The sequence below is a fragment of the Schistocerca gregaria genome, chromosome 2, assembly GCF_023897955.1.
Source record: "Schistocerca gregaria isolate iqSchGreg1 chromosome 2, iqSchGreg1.2, whole genome shotgun sequence".
Classification (NCBI taxonomy): Eukaryota; Metazoa; Arthropoda; class Insecta; order Orthoptera; family Acrididae; genus Schistocerca; species Schistocerca gregaria.
In genome coordinates, this window is record NC_064921.1 from 329,135,278 (window position 1) to 329,153,708 (window position 18,431).

Below are 18,431 nucleotides of genomic sequence, written 5' to 3' on the forward strand. Positions count from 1 at the left end.
ATGCCAGTGAACTTGAATTGAAAGCTATTTGTGTTATCGGTAACAGTGCAGTATTTTTGTTACCAGTGGTAGCTGGTTTTGTAATGGAAAAAATAGAAGTTATTCACATTACGCAGGCTATGAATTGCAAGTAATAGCATATGTAGAAAAACATGGAAACAGAGCAGCAGAGGGGCATTTTCGCCCTCCACCAACAGAAAAAACCATTCCCAGTTGGTGGGCTGGTAAAAAAAATGAGGAGGACTAAATGTGCAGATATAGGACTGAATGCAAAATGGTCAAAACCAGAAGATGACGTACTGAAATGGACTCGAGGACATCATCAAAATGGCATCAGAATTAATCCAAAAATGATCAAATACACACTCGTAAGCTAGCTCTACAGTGGAACTTAAGCAGACTTTAAGGGTGGAGTTGGTTGGTGCTACAGGTTTATGAAGCATCATGGATTTATCATGCAAACCAAAGCCAAAATATCTCTGAAAATGCCACAAGGGTAGCCTATGAAGAGAGAATATTATCTTTCCATTACTTTGTTATTCAACATCGAAAGAAAACCAATATGAAACTAAGCCGAATAGTGAATATGGATGAAATTCCTCTGACATTTGATGTGCCAAGTAACACAACCATTGCCATGAAAGATGCTAAAACTGTACCTATAAAGACAAGTGGATATGAATAAATCCACTACACTGTTGTCCTTTCATGTTGTGATGATGGTAATCAACTTAATTCAATGATAATTTTCAAGTGCAAAACAATGCTAAAACCTTCTGAAATACCACCAGGTGTTATTGTTCACATGCGTGACAAGGGATGGATGGACGAGGCTAGTATGAGAGAATGCATTGTTGTTAGATAGTTCAAGAAGTGCGACATAAGTAACACTCTCGGTGGGACTGAAGTCCGTCTTATAAATGAAGAGGACAACACTGATGAGCGAGAAGAAGAAGAAAGTTCAGATGGCAATTTTCAGGGATTTTAAATATGGGTTCAGTTCTATAAGCTGAGAATTTTTTTTATTTTTTTTCTTGTCTTTGTAGTCTAATAATGAAGATGATAAAAAAGTTATATTGTAAAGAAATTATTTAAAAGTTAAGGAGTGTCTTAACAGTCCATAAAATATGGTATCTAGTGAGTGTGAGTCCGATCAAATAGGAGGTGATATGGGAAGTCCAAATAAATCTTTGAGGGAAGAAAATGGATATACACTCCTGGAAATTGAAATAAAAACACCGTGAATTCATTATCCCAGGAAGGGGAAACTTTATTGACACATTTCTGGGGTCAGATACATCACATGATCACACTGACAGAACCACAGGCACATAGACACAGGCAACAGAGCTTGCACAATGTCGGCACTAGTACAGTGTATATCCACCTTTCGCAGCAATGCAGGCTGCTATTCTCCCATGGAGACGATCGTAGAGATGCTGGATGTAGTCCTGTGGAACGGCTTGCCATGCCATTTCCACCTGGCGCCTCAGTTGGACCAGCATTCGTGCTGGACGTGCAGACCGCGTGAGACGACGCTTCATCCAGTCCCAAACATGCTCAATCGGGGACAGATACGGAGATCTTGCTGGCCAGGGTAGTTGACTTACACCTTCTAGAGCACGTTGGGTGGCATGGGATACATGCGGACATGCATTGTCCTGTTGGAACAGCAAGTTCCCTTGCCGGTCTAGGAATGGTAGAACGATGGGTTCGATGATGTTTTGGATGTACCGTGCACTATTCAGTGTCCCCTCGACAATCACCAGAGCTGTACGGCCAGTTTAGGAGATCGCTCCCCACACCATGATGCCGGGTGTTGGCCCTGTGTGCCTCGGTCGTATGCAGTCCTGATTGTGGCGTTCACTTGCACGGCGCCAAACACGCATACGACCATCATTGGCACCAAGGCAGAAGCGACTCTCATCGCTGAAGACGACACGTCTCCATTCGTCCCTCCATTCACGCCTGTCGCGACACCACTGGAGGCGGGCTGCACGATGTTGGGGCGTGAGCGGAAGACGGCCTAACGGTGTGCGGGACCGTAGCCCAGCTTCATGGTGACGGTTGCGAATGGTCCTCGCCGATACCCCAGGAGCAACAGTGCCCCTAATTTGCTGGGAAGTGGCGGTGCGGTCCCCTACGGCACTGCGTAGGATCCTACGGTCTTGGCGTGCATCCGTGCGTCGCTGCGGTCCGGTCCCAGGTCTACGGGCACGTGCACCTTCCGCCGACCACTGGCGACAACATCGATGTACTGTGGAGACCTCACGCCCCACGTGTTGAGCAATTCGGCGGTACGTCCACCCGGCCTCCCGCACGCCCACTATACGCCCTCGCTCAAAGTCCGTCAACTGCACATACGGTTCACGTCCACGCTGTCGCGGCATGCTACCAGTGTTAAAGACTGCGATGGAGCTCCGTATGCCACGGCAAACTGGCTGACACTGACGGCGGCGGTGCACAAATGCTGCGCAGCTAGCGCCATTCGACGGCCAACACCGTGGTTCCTGGTGTGTCCGCTGTGCCGTGCGTGCGATCATTGCTTTTACAGCCCTCTCGCAGTGTCCGGAGCAAGTATGGTGGGTCTGACACACCGGTGTCAATGTATTCTTTTTTCCATTTCCAGGAGTGTATTACAGGGTAAGGTGGACAAGCACTATGGAAACATAGGGTTGGAACTGGCAGAAATGTGACAGCAAAATGGTCAACTTGATAATCAATTCGAGGTGGTAAATTGTCATTTTAATGGGATAGATAAGGAAATAAGAAGGGAAAGTGAGATAAAAGGGATAGAAAGATAAAATTAGAGACTTGGAAAGCATTTCAGTGATCAGGATGTAAAAACCCAATCTATGTTAGAGGAGATTAAAACTCAGGTTGGTCTAGTGAAAAGAAGCTGGCAGACTGAATAACTGTGATGGAGAAGGAGTTTGGAGGATGGATGGATGCCGTGCAGATGGGATGTAAGAGCAAGGCAACAAAATGGAGTCTGCACTTAAAGCAGAGACAGAGCGTGGAGATGAGTTAATACAGAGCCAGGCAGGGATAGAACAGAACTGCATGCCACTGTAACAGCACTTAAAGCAATTTCAGAGAGTGTAGATGAGTTAATACAGAGGTAGACAGGGATTAGGACAGAACTGTATGCTGCTGTCACTTTGGAGGCAGAAACTAGGGAGAAAAAGACTGTTTCATTAAAACTATATTAAGTAATGTTGTAATGAAGTGGAGGGTGGGGAGTGGCTACATATTTATGGTGAACCCAAAGTTAAAATATTTCAGTTGTGAGGACAAATATCATGTTGAGGACGTTTTAGCTTCATGCAAAGACTACTTTGTCAAGGGTATGACAGACGATGCTAAAATTAAGTTTATTAAGTGCCATCTTCTTGGAAGTGCACAGTCATGAGCAAACCAAAATGTGCCACTGTTTTTTGATTACACCTTGTTTGAAAAACTTCTGTTGAACAAATGTTGCATGTAAGTAAATAACGGGTAAAGTGCCAAAAAATGATAATGTGAGGTATTGGTGAAATCCCATTGTAAATGCCAAGGCCAGTAATGTATTTTTACCACTTGTAGTCAGCTGCTGAAAAGTATATGAATTCCAGCAATGACATATTTCAGGAGCACAGTGGATCAAACTGACTGCTTAAAGGCTAAGGGTAATGCAAGTTTGGCGAACTCTCAATGCAATTGAAGAGTTCAAGGAACATTACAGCTTGAGGAGGAATGTGAAGCTGTCTGAACTGCAACAGATACAGCTGGAGACACTACACTGTGATCCTAGAGCGCTTGAAGAAAAGAGAAGGGATTTAGGTAAAGAGATTCCATTTGAGAAAGAGCATAATAAATGGTTTTACGAGAACTGTGTGAAATGAGCGAAAATGGGTATGATGGCACATGTATAGTTATTTATTTTAGTCATTGCATACAGAATGTCTCATTTTCTTCAAATTTTGTGTCATTTTGTTCTTAACATAGAATGTTGTTCTTAACATAGAATAAAAACACTTATATGACAAGAAACCTATATGGTTTTCGTGTTTACGCAGTGAGCCGCAAATTTTATACTGCTTTTGTATAAATGCTGTAAACATTTTGTTGATTATCTATAAATCAGTTTTTGGCACTTGACCCCCATTTACTTATGTTGTTGTTGTGGTCTTCAGTTCAGAGACTGATTTGCTGCAGCTCTCCATGCTGCTCTATCCTGTGCAAGTCTCTTCACCTCCGAATGACTACTTCAGCCTACATCCTTCTGAATCTGCTTAGTGTATTCATCTCTTGGTCTCCTTCTATGATTTTTACCCTCCACACTTCCCTCCAATACTAAATTGGTGATCCCTTGATACCTTAGAATGTGTCCCACCAAATGATCCCTTTTTCTAGTCAAGTTGTGCCATAAATTAGTCTTCTCCCTGATTCTGTTCAGTACCTCCTCATTAGTCATGTGAGCTACCCATCTAATCATCAGCATTATTCTATAGCACCACATTTCGAAAGCTTCTATTCTCTTCTTGTCTACACTGTTTATAATCCATGTTTCACTTCCATACATGGCTACACTCCATACAAATACTTTCAGAAAATACTTCCTGACACTTAAATTTATAGTCGACGTTAACAAATTTCTCTTCTTCAGAAATGCTTTCCTTGTCACAGTCAGTCTACATTTTATATTCTCTCTACTTCAATCATCATCAGTTATTTCACTCCTCTAATAGAAAAATTCCTTTACTGTTTTAAGTGCCTCATTTCTCATCTAATACTCTTAGCATCACCTGATTTGATTCGACTACATTCTATTATCCTCGTTTTGGTTTTGTTGATGTTAATCTTATATCCCCCTTCCAAGACACTGTTCATTCTGCTCAACTGCTCTTCAAGGTCCTTTGCTGTCTCTGACAGAATTACAATGTCGTCGGCAAACCTCAGACTTTTGATTTCTTCTCCATGGATTTTAATTCGTACTCCAAATATTTCTTGCTTATATACCACATTATTACTGGGGTAGGAAAGCATCTGCGGTTGCAGAACGCTTTCTTGAAGGGGCATTACCATAGTAGTAATCATGAGAGTATGTGCGACTTTTTCCAGGCTGAACTGCAGAAGCTAGGGCATTTAGGTAAACTGTGGGGCACTCTTATAAAGATTTATACTCTAGGAATGTGTGTACTGGATAACCTGCAGTGAGACCTAGTTCATAGTCCCATTAAAATGGTAAACAGTTTCCTTAATTTCATGGAGAGCATTGACAATGCTATGTAATACTGAAGCAAGGGAAATGGGTGCCAAAGAAATGACATGAGGTGCCAAATTCTGATAGAAGTGCTTCCAGCAGGACATTAATGTTTATCAGCAGAATCCCAACTATTGTAGAAAGCAGTTAGATAGTAGAAATGCAGTGATAATGGCGAGCAAAGTGTTGATGGGGAGCACAATGTTATTGAGCAGAGGCAGGAGCCAGGAAACTGGTTTAACTCCTGACTGAGTCTCACATAGGGAAAAGAGTAAAACATGGAGGAACCAGGACCAGAGCAGAGTTGTAATAATGAAAAGAAGGCAAGAGTTCTTAACATGGAAGCAATACTGACCAGTAAAGTATTATGGGGAGGCTGGAAGCAGTGTGAAAATAGTGATAGTAGGAAACAGATTCAAGGAACGGTTTTAGTAGATGTGGATTTAAATGGTTTATTTGTGCTGGAAGCTTGTGATGAACATAATTTAACAGTATTAGCAACATTAGAGCTAGACAAGAGGGCAGTGCACTGATATCAACAACAAACAACAAAGGCAGTGTTACATTTTATGTGGGATGGACTGAAACAGTTCCGATATTATGAAATGGGAATAGCAGTAGAAATGGGGTTCAGTCATGGAAAGGAACTTGTGTGCACTGACGAATTCATCACTGAACAGCAGTTTACTGTAGTGAATATTACAGACACAGTGAGTGTTACACCAAAGTCTGATTGATGAATAGTAGTTTAAACATTGCTGACAGCTGAGATGAAATTAGGACTTTCATCATTGTAAGTGAAAATGAACAATTTGTTGTTTGTAAGCTGCACACTGATTGGCTCAGTGAAGATAAGAGTGATTTCTAACCAAGAGAGAATGTTGCCTAGGCCAGATTAGATATGATGTTGATACCACAAAGTGGGGAACAGAGAAGTTTAAGCTAGTTAGAAAGCCGTGTGGTTTGAGTTAGAGGCAGCCTGAGTTTCAAGCTGCTTTCAATGATTTTTTTGTGAAGACAATGGTACTGAGCCCCCAAGTAAGTACCATGTTCATTGATAGCATCTGCAGTTGTAGAACACTTTCCTGAGTGGACATTACCACAGTAGTAATCATGGGAGTATGTGCGACTTTTACCAGGCAGACCTGCAGAAGCTAGTGCATTTAGTTAAACTGTGGGGCACTCTTACAAAGATTTCTACTTTAGGAATGTGGAGGAGGTGAAGAATTACTTGCTAGTTGAAACAGAGTTGAAGAAGGAATCAGTGTTGAAAATTCAGCCAGTAACAAGTGTTGCATTTAATAGTGGTGTTGTTGATCACCTAGTCGACACAGGGAATGTCGTGTCATGTCCCTGATCTTTCTTTAACCGTGTTAGTAGCAGTGATATTGTAGTCTACCCTCCCTGTAACTAGTGTGAAAATGACAGTTGGGAGCTACAGTAGACCAGTTAAGAGCAAAGCAATGATGGGTGGTTTAATCTACGTACATAGATTTTTTGTAGTGTCCAATAAAACATATTGTTTGATTTGCTTTTAAGAGTGTTACTTCCACAAATTTATACATGTGTTGTTTGTAAGGTGTCAAAAAGTGTCAAGGATGCTGACTTTGCCAATGCCTAGAATAGTACACTTTTATTTTTATGTATTTTTGCTTACTACTGTATGGCTCTCTAATAGTGAAATGGTTTATTTTGGTGCTACTTCCCTTATTGTATTCACTGTGTGATAGATAAAGGTAAGTGAAAGTATTGTAACACGACATACTGTAGAGAGCAGAAGTGCCTGATTTTGATCATTGGCATCGTTTGGTTTAGGTGTGCAGAGGCCAGTTGGCACTGTACTGATGGCTATCAGAAGGGTTTTGGTGGCTCCATACAGTAAGCCTGGGAGCATGCAGAACTGTCAAGCTACACACGCTGCCCAAATGTGATGTTATGTCTGCCCAGCAGTCCTCACAAAGAAAACTTTAGTATTGTACACATTCACACATGTGAAGTGTGAGCCGTATTACTGACAGTAAAACACAATGTAACATCTTAAAGAGGAGAAAGAGATGATTCAATGGATATATAGATATCCACAAGTTCTGGAAATCAGGGAATTTCAAATGTTCAGGGAGTCAAGGCAATATCAGGAAAATTTGGGAAAAATAAACTGGAAAAATCTCGTTCCTCCTCAGTAGATGAAATGGTTTGTTTACTGAGATGTCGTGGATTGTCGCAGACTGGGCACAGCTGAGTACGTGCACTGCTTCCCTACTCCCTCATTTGTACTGCTTCTTCCCTTCCTAACATTCCCCTCAGCTTACAGTCACTGCTGCCACCACTTCTTGCGGCTAGCCTAGCAGCTGCCAACGAGAGGCAGGGAGACGTGAGGAGTGGTTTGTTTGGATTTGATGCTCAGAAACTGTTGATACAGAGGCTGGAGATGGCTGTCATGTGTGCATGAGCTGTGTCTGAGTATGCTCTTGTTTTCTGGCAAAAGCTAAAGCCAAAAATTTAGTTTTTGAAAGTGTGACTGTCTTTTCTACACGTCTGTCTGCGACTCAGCGATAATCTTCATGGTGAGTTGTTACCTATCCTCGTTAGTACTGATTGTCAGAGTATTCACACAAGTTACCTGTTGCATGGCCAACGGCCTTGCCACAGTGGTAACATTGGTTCTCGTCAGATCACCGAAATTAAGTGATGTCCAGCTGGGCTACCACTTGGATGGGTGACCATCTGGTCTGCCGAGTGCTGTTGGAAAGTAGGGTGCACTCAGCCCCTGTGAAGCAAACTGAGGAACTACTTGATTGAGCTCCAGTCTCGGAAATTGACATATGACCGCTGTTATCCGCATCCAGTGACGCCTATGAGCTGAAGATGAGACAGCAGCCGATCGGTACTGTTGGCCCTTCACGGCCTGTTCGGGAGGAGTTTAGTTTTCTTTTATCTGTTACATGGGTTGATCACTGTGGTCTGGCCAAAGCCACAGGCCATTCTGGGAGTGTGTAATGGATCAGGCCTGCCAGTCTGAAGCCCATTGTTTCCCACTAATGTGCAGGCTCTACTCGTCGGATCTAGTCTCACTGATCTGCCCACAGGCCAGGTCGGAGTTTAGTTTTCTTTTATCTGTTACATGGGTTGATCACTGTGGTCTGGCCAAAGCCACAGGCCATTCTGGGAGTGTGTAATGGATCAGGCCTGCCAGTCTGAAGCCCATTGTTTCCCACTAATGTGCAGGCTCTACTCGTCGGATCTAGTCTCACTGATCTGCCCACAGGCCAGGTCTGTTTGTGTGTGGCATAATGAGCACATTTTCATGGTTTATCCATGGACCCAAGACTACTGTGCTCCTCAGCATGCCAGAGGCCATGGGCGATGGATTTCAGGAATTTTGACTGTCTCGCCCCTAAGTACATTGTCCAGTATGGCATTTTATAGTCTTTTATTTATTCTAGTACATTTGGCACTTTGAAAGTAGTTCATGTATTAGGAAGTATTGACAATAAGAAGAAGATGAAAATTGTGGCAGTCGCTGGCAGTTTGTACGCTGTGTACTCATATATTTTTCAATAGAAAACTCACACAATACATGTAAAATGAAATGATCATGTGGCACTGATGGCCGGGAGGCCCCATCCGGGCACGTTCTTTCGCCTTGTTGCAAGTCTTTGGTCAGGTGACACCACATTGGGTGACTTGCATGTAGGTTTTCATGAAATGATGTAGAGGACGACACAACACCCAGTCCACGAGCAGAGAAAAATCTCTAAGCCAGCCAGGAATCGAACCCGGGCCTGCTGCATGGTAGGCAAAAATGTTACCACTCAGCTAAACAGGCAGACATACAATTCCGCTAAAATAATAGACGTAACGTAGTGAATAGTAACTGATAACAATGAACATAGTAGAATGAACATTTTATTGGCAGTCACACAGCTCTTCTCGGCCTTATACCCTTCTTTCAAGGGGCCTATTTTTTTTTTTAAGTTATTTCTGAAATAAGTGAAGGTATTTTAAGTCTGTTTTGCAACTCCAAGGAAATGTGTATTTTTGTCATCAAATGTCTTTCGTTTTATTGAAATAAAATAACATCAGTATTCTTAATGAAACACACATACCATTTGGCTTGCTTTCTCCATCTAAAAGAAGTTCATTAAAAAGATGTTGATGTTAGTACTTAAGATTTTTGCCCGTACATTTAGAAATACAGTAGTCCCTAAATTTTTTTTGTCAAGTTATGTCTTTATTCAACTTTGAGATCTCAAAATGTCTCAGAAAAAATGCTAAACTTTGTTTAGAAATCAGGGAAATATCAGGGAATTTTACTTGGGGAAACTTGGGGCAACCTTGGACATACTCTGAAAGTGATGTGTATGGTTGGGTGCAGAGTGGAGTAAGTTTCTGTAACGGATTTTCAGTAAGCAGTGCATAAAATTGTGATTTTATATCCAAAAGAGATTGACCTGTCAGTCTGCAGTGCTCAACGATAGACGTCGATTGATCGAATACAGGGTGTCCCAGGAGGAAGGGTCAATATTCAGAGGCCTGACAGGATGCTCAGTTGAAACAAAAAGACTTCCTATAGGCATGCACCCTATTGTGAATGCTTTCCGAGGTGGAACACATGTAATGTTGCTAGGTCCAGTCGTTTTACAAGAATGGGTGACGGGACACAATAACTTGCATTTTTTTGGAAAATTTGTTTGTTGAAAAACTTAAGGACATTCCTTTGGTCACATGGCTTGCGATGTACTTCCAGCGTGATGGAGCCCCTCCACATTTTACCAGATATCTGAGAGAACAACTCAACCACACTTACCCTAATTGCTGGATTGGTTCTGGTAGTTCAGTCAACCCCCCCCCCCCCCAAAAAAAAAAAAAAAAAAAAACCATGGACCTTGCCATAGGTGGGGAGGCTTGCGTGCCTCAGCGTGCTGGTACTGCGAACGGCTGAAAGCAAGGGGAAACTACGGCCGTAATTTTTCCCGAGGGCATGCAGCTTTACTGTATTATTAAATGATGGTGGCGTCCTCTTGGGTAAAATATTCCGGAAGTAAAATAGTCCCCCATTCGGATCTCCGGGCGGGGACTACTCAAGAGGATGTCGTTATCAGGAGAAAGAAAGCTGGCGTTCTACGGATTGGAGTGTGGAATGTCAGATCCCTTAATTGGGCAGGTAGGTTAGAAAATTTAAAAAGGGAAATAGACAGGTTAAAGTTAGATATAGTGGGAATTAGTGAAGTCTGGTGGCAGGAGGAACAAGACCTCTGGTCAGGTGACTACAGGGTTATAAACACAAAATCAAATAGGGGTAATGCAGGAGTAGGTTTAATAATGAATAGGAAATTCAGATAGTGAAGGGAGACGAAAATTTAATAGTAATGGGTGACTGGAATTCGAGTGTAGGAAAAGGGAGAGAAGGAAACATAGTAGGTGAATATGGATTGGGGCTAAGAAATGAAAGAGGAAGCCGCCTAGTAGAATTTTGCACGGAGCACAACTTAATCATAGCTAACACTTGGTTTAAGAATCATGAAAGAAGGTTGTATACGTGGAAGAACCCTGGAGATACTAAAAGGTATCAGATAGATTATATAATGGTAAGACAGAGATTTAGGAACCAGGTTTTAAGTTGTAAGACATTTCCAGGGGCAGATGTGGACTCTGACCACAATCTATTGCTTATGACCTGTAGAGTAAAACTGAAGAAACTGCAAAAATGTGGGAAATTAAGGAGATGGGACCTGGATAAACTGAAAGAACCAGAGGTTGTACAGAGTTTCAGAGAGAGCATAAGGGAACAATTGACAGGAATAGGGGAAAGAAGTACAGTAGAAGAAGAATGGGTAGCTCTGAGGGATGTAGTAGTGAAGGCAGCAGAGGATAAAGTAGGTACAAAGACGAGGGCTGCTAGAAATCCTTGGGTAACAGAAGAAATATTGAATTTAATTGATGAAAGGAGAAAATATAAAAATGCAGTAAATGAAGCAGGCAAAAAGGAATACAAACGTCTCAAAAATGAGATCGACAGGAAGTGCAAAATGGCTAAACAGGGATGGCTAGAGGACAAATGTAAGGATGTAGAAGCTTATCTCAGTAGGGGTAAGATAGATACTGCCTACAGGAAAATTAAAGAGACCTTTGGAGAGAAGAGAACCACGTGTATGAATATCAAGAGCTCAGATGGCAGCCCAGTTCTAAGCAAAGAAGGGAAGGCAGAAAGGTGGAAGGAGTATATAGAAGGTTTATACAAGGGCGATGTACTTGAGGACAATATTATGGAAATAGAAGAGGATGTAGATGAAGACGAAATGGGAGATACGATACTGCGTGAAGAGTTTGACAGAGCACTGAAAGACCTGAGTCGAAACAAGGCCCCCGGAGTAGACAACATTCCATTAGAACTACTGACGGCCTTGGGAGAGCCAGTCATGACAAAACTCTACCAGCTGGTGAGCAAGATGTATGAGACAGGCGAAATACCCTCAGACTTCAAGAAGAATATAATAATTCCAATCCCAAAGAAAGCAGGTGCTGACAGATGTGAAAATTACCGAACTATCAGTTTAATAAGCCACGGCTGCAAAATACTAACACGAATTCTTTACAGACGAATGGAAAAACTGGTAGATGCAGACCTCGGGGAGGATCAGTTTGGATTCCGTCGAAATGTTGGAACACGTGAGGCAATACTGACCTTACGACTTATCTTAGAAGAAAGATTAAGAAAAGGCAAACCTACGTTTCTAGCATTTGTAGACTTAGAGAAAGCTTTTGACAATGTTGACTGGAATACTCTTTTTCAAATTCTAAAGGTGGCAGGGGTAAAATACAGGGAGCGAAAGGCTATTTTTAATTTGTACAGAAACCAGATGGCAGTCATAAGAGTCGAGGGGCATGAAAGGGAAGCAGTGGTTGGGAAAGGAGTGAGACAGGGTTGTAGCCTCTCCCCGATGTTATTCAATCTGTATATTGAGCAAGCAGTAAAGGAAACAAAAGAAAAATTTGGAGTAGGTATTAAAATTCATGGAGACGAAGTAAAAACTTTGAGGTTCGCCGATGACATTGTAATTCTGTCAGAGACGGCAAAGGACTTGGAAGAGCAGTTGAACGGAATGGACAGTGTCTTGAAAGGAGGATATAAGATGAACATTAACAAAAGCAAAACGAGGATAATGGAATGTAGTCAAATTAAATCGGGTGATGCTGAGGGAATTAGATTAGGAAATGAGACACTTAAAGTAGTAAAGGAGTTTTGCTATTTAGGAAGTAAAATAACTGATGATGGTCGAAGTAGAGAGGATATAAAATGTAGACTGGCAATGGCAAGGAAAGCGTTTCTGAAGAAGAGAAATTTGTTAACATCGAATATAGATTTATGTATCAGGAAGTCGTTTCTGAAAGTATTTGTTTGGAGTGTAGCCATGTATGGAAGTGAAACATGGACGATAACTAGTTTGGACAAGAAGAGAATAGAAGCTTTCGAAATGTGGTGCTACAGAAGAATACTGAAGATAAGGTGGATAGATCACGTAACTAATGAGGAGGTATTGAATAGGATTGGGGAGAAGAGAAGTTTGTGGCACAACTTGACTAGAAGAAGGGATCGGTTGGTAGGACATGTTTTGAGGCATCAAGGGATCACAAATTTAGCATTGGAGGGCAGCGTGGAGGGTAAAAATCGTAAAGGGAGACCGAGAGATGAGTACACTAAGCAGATTCAGAAGGATGTAGGTTGCAGTAGGTACTGGGAGATGAAGCAGCTTGCACAGGATAGAGTAGCATGGAGAGCTGCATCAAACCAGTCTCAGGACTGATGACAACAACAACAACAGGAAAATAGGAATGCGGGTAAGCTACTACAAACAGCATAGTGAACGCATTATTGTGGCCAAGATAGATACGAAGCCCACACCTACTACAGTAGTACAAGTTTATATGCCAACTAGTTTTGCAGATGACGAAGAAATTGAAGAAATGTATGATGAAATAAAAGAAATTATTCAGATAGTGAAGGGAGATGAAAATTTAATAGTCATGGGTGACTGGAATTCGAGTGTAGGAAAAGGGAGAGAAGGAAACGTAGTAGGTAGATATGGATTGGGGCTAAGAAATGAAAGAGGAAGCCGCCTGGTAGAATTTTGCACAGAGCACAACTTAATCATAGCTAACACTTGGTTCAAGAATCACAAAAGAAAGTTGTATACATGGAAGAACCCTGGAGATACTAAAAGGTATCAGATAGATTATATAATAGTAAGGCAGAGATTTAGGAACCAGGTTTTAAATTGTAAGACATTTCCAGGGGCAGATGTGGACTCTGACCACAATCTATTGGTTATGACCTGTAGACTAAAACTGAAGAAACTGCAAAAAAGGTGGGAATTTAAGGAGATGGGGACCTGGATAAACTGAAAGAACCAGAAGTTGTACAGAGTTTCAGGGAGAGCATAAGGGAACAATTGTTAGGAATGGGGGAAATAAATACGCCAGAAGAAGAATGGGTAGCTTTGAGGGATGAGGTAGTGAAGGCGGCAGAGGATCAAGTAGGTAAAAAGACGAGGGCTAGTAGAAATCCTTGGATAACAGAAGAAATACTGAATTTAATTGATGAAAGGAGAAAACATAAAAATGCAATAAATGAAGCAGGCAAAAAGGAATACAAACGTCTCAAAAATGAGATCAACAGGAAGTGCAAAATGGCTAAGCAGGGATGGCTAGAGGACAAATGTAAGGATGTAGAGGCTTATCTCACTAAGGGTAAGATAGATACTGCCTACAGGAAAATTAAAGAGACCTTTGGAGATAAGAGAACCACTTGTATGAACATCAAGAGCTGAGATGGAAACCCAGTTCTAAGCAAAGAAGGGAAAGCAGAAAGGTGGAAGGAGTATATAGAGGGTCTATACCAGGGCGATGTACTTGAGGACAATATTATGGAAATGGAAGAGGATGTAGATGAAGACGAAATGGGAGGTAAGATAATGCGTGAAGAGTTTGACAGAGCGCTGAAAGACCTGAGTCGAAACAAGGCCCCCAGAGTAGACAACATTCCATTGGAACTACTGACGGCCTTGGGAGAGCCAGTCCTGACAAAACTCTACCATCTGGTGAGCAAGATGTATGAGACAGGCGAAATATCCTCAGACTTCAAGAAGAATATAACAATTCCAATCCCAAAGAAAGTAGGTGTTGACAGATGTGAAAATTACTGAACAATAAGTTCAATAAGCCATAGCTGCAAAATACTAACGCGAATTCTTTACAGACGAATGGAAGAACTAGTAGAAGACGACCTCGGGGAAGATCAGTTTGGATTCCGTAGAAATGTTGGAACACGTGAGGCAATACTGACCTTATGACTTATCTTAGAAGAAAGATTAAGGAAAGGCAAACCTATGTTTCTAGCATTTGTAGACTTAGAGAAAGCTTTCGACAATGTTGACTGGAATACTCTCTTTCAAATTCTAAAGGTGGCAGGGGTAAAATACAGGGAGCGAAAGGCTATTTACAATTTGTACAGAAACCAGATGGCAGTTATATGAGTTGAGGAGCATGAAAGGGAAGCAGTGGTTGGGAAGGGATTAAGACAGGGTTGTAGCCTCTCCCCGATGTTATTCAATCTGTATATTGAGCAAGCAATAAAGGAAACAAAAGAAAATTTCGGAGTAGGTATTAAAATCCATGGAGAAGAAATAAAAACTTTGAGATTCGCCGATGACATTGTCATTCTGTCAGAGACAGCAAGGGACTTGGAAGAGCAGTTGAATGGAATGGACAATGTCTTGAAAGGAGTATACAAGATGAACATCAACAAAAGCAAAACGAGGATAATGGAATGTAGTTGAATTACGTTGGGTGATGCTGAGAGAATTAGATTAGGAAATGAGACACTTAAAGTAGTAAAGGAGTTTTGCTATTTGGGGAGCAAAATAACTGACGATGGTTGAAGTAGAGAGGATATAAAATGTAGACTGGCAATGGGAAGGAAAGCGTTTCTGAAGAAGAGAAATTTGTTAACATCGAGTATAGATTTAAGTGTCAGGAAGTCTTTTCTGAAAGTATTTGTATGGAGTGTAGCCATGTATGGAAGTGAAACATGGATGATAAATAGTTTGAACAGGAAGAGAATAGAAGCTTTCGAAATGTGGTGCTACAGAAGAATGCTGAAGATTAGATGGATAGATCACATAACTAATGAGGAAGTAATGAATAGGATTGGGGAGAAGAGAAGTTTGTGGCACAACTTGACAAGAAGAAGGGATCGGTTGGTAGGACATGTTCTGAGGCATCAAGGGATCACCAATTTAATATTGGAGGGCAGTGTGGAGGGTGAAAATCGTAGAGGGAGACCAAGAGATGAATACACTAAGCAGATTCAGAAGGATGTAGGTTGCAGTAGGTACTGGGAGATGAAGCAGCTTGCACAGGATAGAGTAGCATGGAGAGCTGCATCAAACCAGTCTCAGGACTGAAGACCACAACAACAACAACAACAACAACAACAACAACAACAACAACAACAACAGTAGTTCAGTTAACTGGCCACCAAGATCAACAGACCTTATGCCATTAGATTTTTGTTTATGTGGTTGAATTATGTTTGAGGTTTACAAATGAAAGGTGAAATTGTGAAATGAACTGCTTTGTCGCATAGTGGATGCTGCTCCATGCGTTAGAGAATGTGCAGAAGTGCTCAGATAAGCAACACAGCACATTCTTCCAAGAGTGCACAAATTCACTGAAGTTGACACTGATTTTTTTGAGGACTATACAAGAGCTGTAATGTGATGTGTACAATAATGCTTAGAGATAAATTTGTTAAAAATACATATTTTGCAGTAACTACTTTGTAAACCGTATGTTGTAATATTTACTAAGTGCTGTACATGTGTAAACCTGACAATGTATTGAATAATGTAGAAAATAAATAACAATGTACAATAAATCTCAGAAACCACATGGAATAGGGCATATGTCCATATGAGGTTTTCTGCTTCAAATGATCGTCCATGTCAAATCCCTGAATATTGACCAATCCTCCTGGGACACCGTGCATAAGCATACATATACGTACAGATATGTGTCTTGCATATGTAACTAACCAGTGAGAGGCAGTCTAATTGGACACTTAATTAGATTCAGCTTAATTAATAATCCAAAACAATACACAATCAACATGACAGTAAGTTTGGCAAATGTATGAAAGCTTCACCTACAACATTTAGGTTATAAGAATTGTGTGTTTCATTGTCAACTTTAATTGATTATTCAACATTTTGTGTAGTTTTGGACATAATACAAATATGGTTGGATAGTTGTGAACTCTGATTGTAGCAGTGAAAGGAGCAGATCGTTTTTGTAAGGAAGAGGTACCATCATGTGTGTGAAAAAGTTATACAAGGCACAGAGAGCAAAGACTGAAACTGATCACTGCAACTAAAATATATATTTATTCCAATTTTTTTTGTGGGCAAAGTACTTAATGTAGAATAAAGTGTAATGTTTTGTTTTATTCATTTTTTTGTGCACTTTTGATGACACATCAAGTTTCAAGGTTGGATTATTGTGAAAAACTTGTAATTAAGCCAGGTGACTGCTCAGTCGCTAAGTGATGGAGATGCTGTAGTGTTTCCTTTCCTTGGGGTTCTGCCGTGGAAAATATGAAATAGAAAATCTGATTAGGTTTTGAATTTTGGTGGTTTCAGTTACGGATAAGGCGGACTTCGTATTATTGATGGAGATCGTGCTGTAATTTGACCATGCATGGCATACCAGGTTGGCAACACTACAAAAAGCGACTGTACGGAAATAGCATCAGAAACTAATTGAAATTTACCTTATAATCTTGTTAGAAACGCAGTACTAATTAAAATATAGTCTTCGTGGCTTACAATATAGTCTTCATGGCAATATAGTCTTCATGGCTGTCGTCCTAATTTCTCTTGTAGGACAACCCGTCTTTCACTTTTCTCCGTCTGTTGAAAACTTCTTCAAGTTGTCACTGTCGTGATCAATTTAGAAATTTGGCGATAACCACCTCGAATCACTATTGAAACAACCTCACTTTGTAATATAATTTTAATTTACACCCAAAAGCACATTCAACACAGTGCCAAAAAATACACGTACTTCGTAAGAAGACAAGAGAGTGAGTGTAATCAATTAGTTGTTAAAAACAAAAACCTACGCAAAAGTAAAAAGACGAACAAAATTATTTATAAAAATCGGTCGCTGGTGCAGTGCTCTTCTGCGTGCGCGATCGTAAATTATATCTTTGTATTGGCGGAGGCGCCATAGTCAAAGTAAGTATTGTAATGCTTGGCTTTTCCGTGGTAGGGTGGTCTGAACTTATAAGAAATTGGCAGCCTTCTTGCTTATTCACAATTGCTTGGACAGAGTCGAAGAAACTATGCTGATCTGGGTGGTGATCGAGACACATGCTTTTGTGTTTATTTCAGCACTGGTCGACATATAGAATCACTCTATTGTGTGGCAATCAAACTTGTATAGTTTGTGTATAGTGTCAATCCAAACACTGAACAGTTTTGGGTTGTGGACGCATGCTGTTTACTGGTTATCTTAATTATACAGTGAGTTTAATACACAGTATGTTTGGGGCTCGAGCTATTTAAATCCACTTAACTCCAGTTATGAGATTAATCACCTGCCTGCGTTCAGCGTGTGACAGATCAGAATAAACTGTTATTATTCAACTTTAAAAATTGTGTACGGGGAACATTACTTACGTTACTGCACCTATATTTGACCTAACATTGCTTAATCTGATTCATACATCGGGAACGATGTATTATTTTATTTAAGAAAAGATCACAGGTACAGTGAACACAATCCCCTAAGACAAAGCAGAGACAGAGCCAAACAACTTTTATTTCAAAATATTTAACAATACAAGTTGTACAGTCAAAGTAAAATATTAAATAATGTGTAATAGGCAACGAAAAACTACTTAGAGAATGGATGATTTTTTTTTTTAAAAAGTGACATCTGACACACATGTCACATTATATCATTTGTCTTTCCTAAGAATCATCAAGCACATATTCTCTGGTGTTTTGGCAGTTATTAGTGACTTCATTTTTCATTTGTCATTTTTGCATTGTGAAGTTGGAGTTAGCTCAAACAATTGCTGCTCATTATATCGTTCATGGGACACCTACTGGCAACAGAAAGCATC

The 18,431-nt window shown here is 40.8% G+C and overlaps 1 protein-coding gene across 3 annotated transcripts in view; it reads left to right on the top strand.

Moving 5' to 3' along the window:
• LOC126336980 (U7 snRNA-associated Sm-like protein LSm11) overlaps positions 1–18,431 on the top strand; it is a 124,861-nt gene that overhangs the window by 27,371 nt on the left and 79,059 nt on the right. The window lies entirely within an intron of this gene.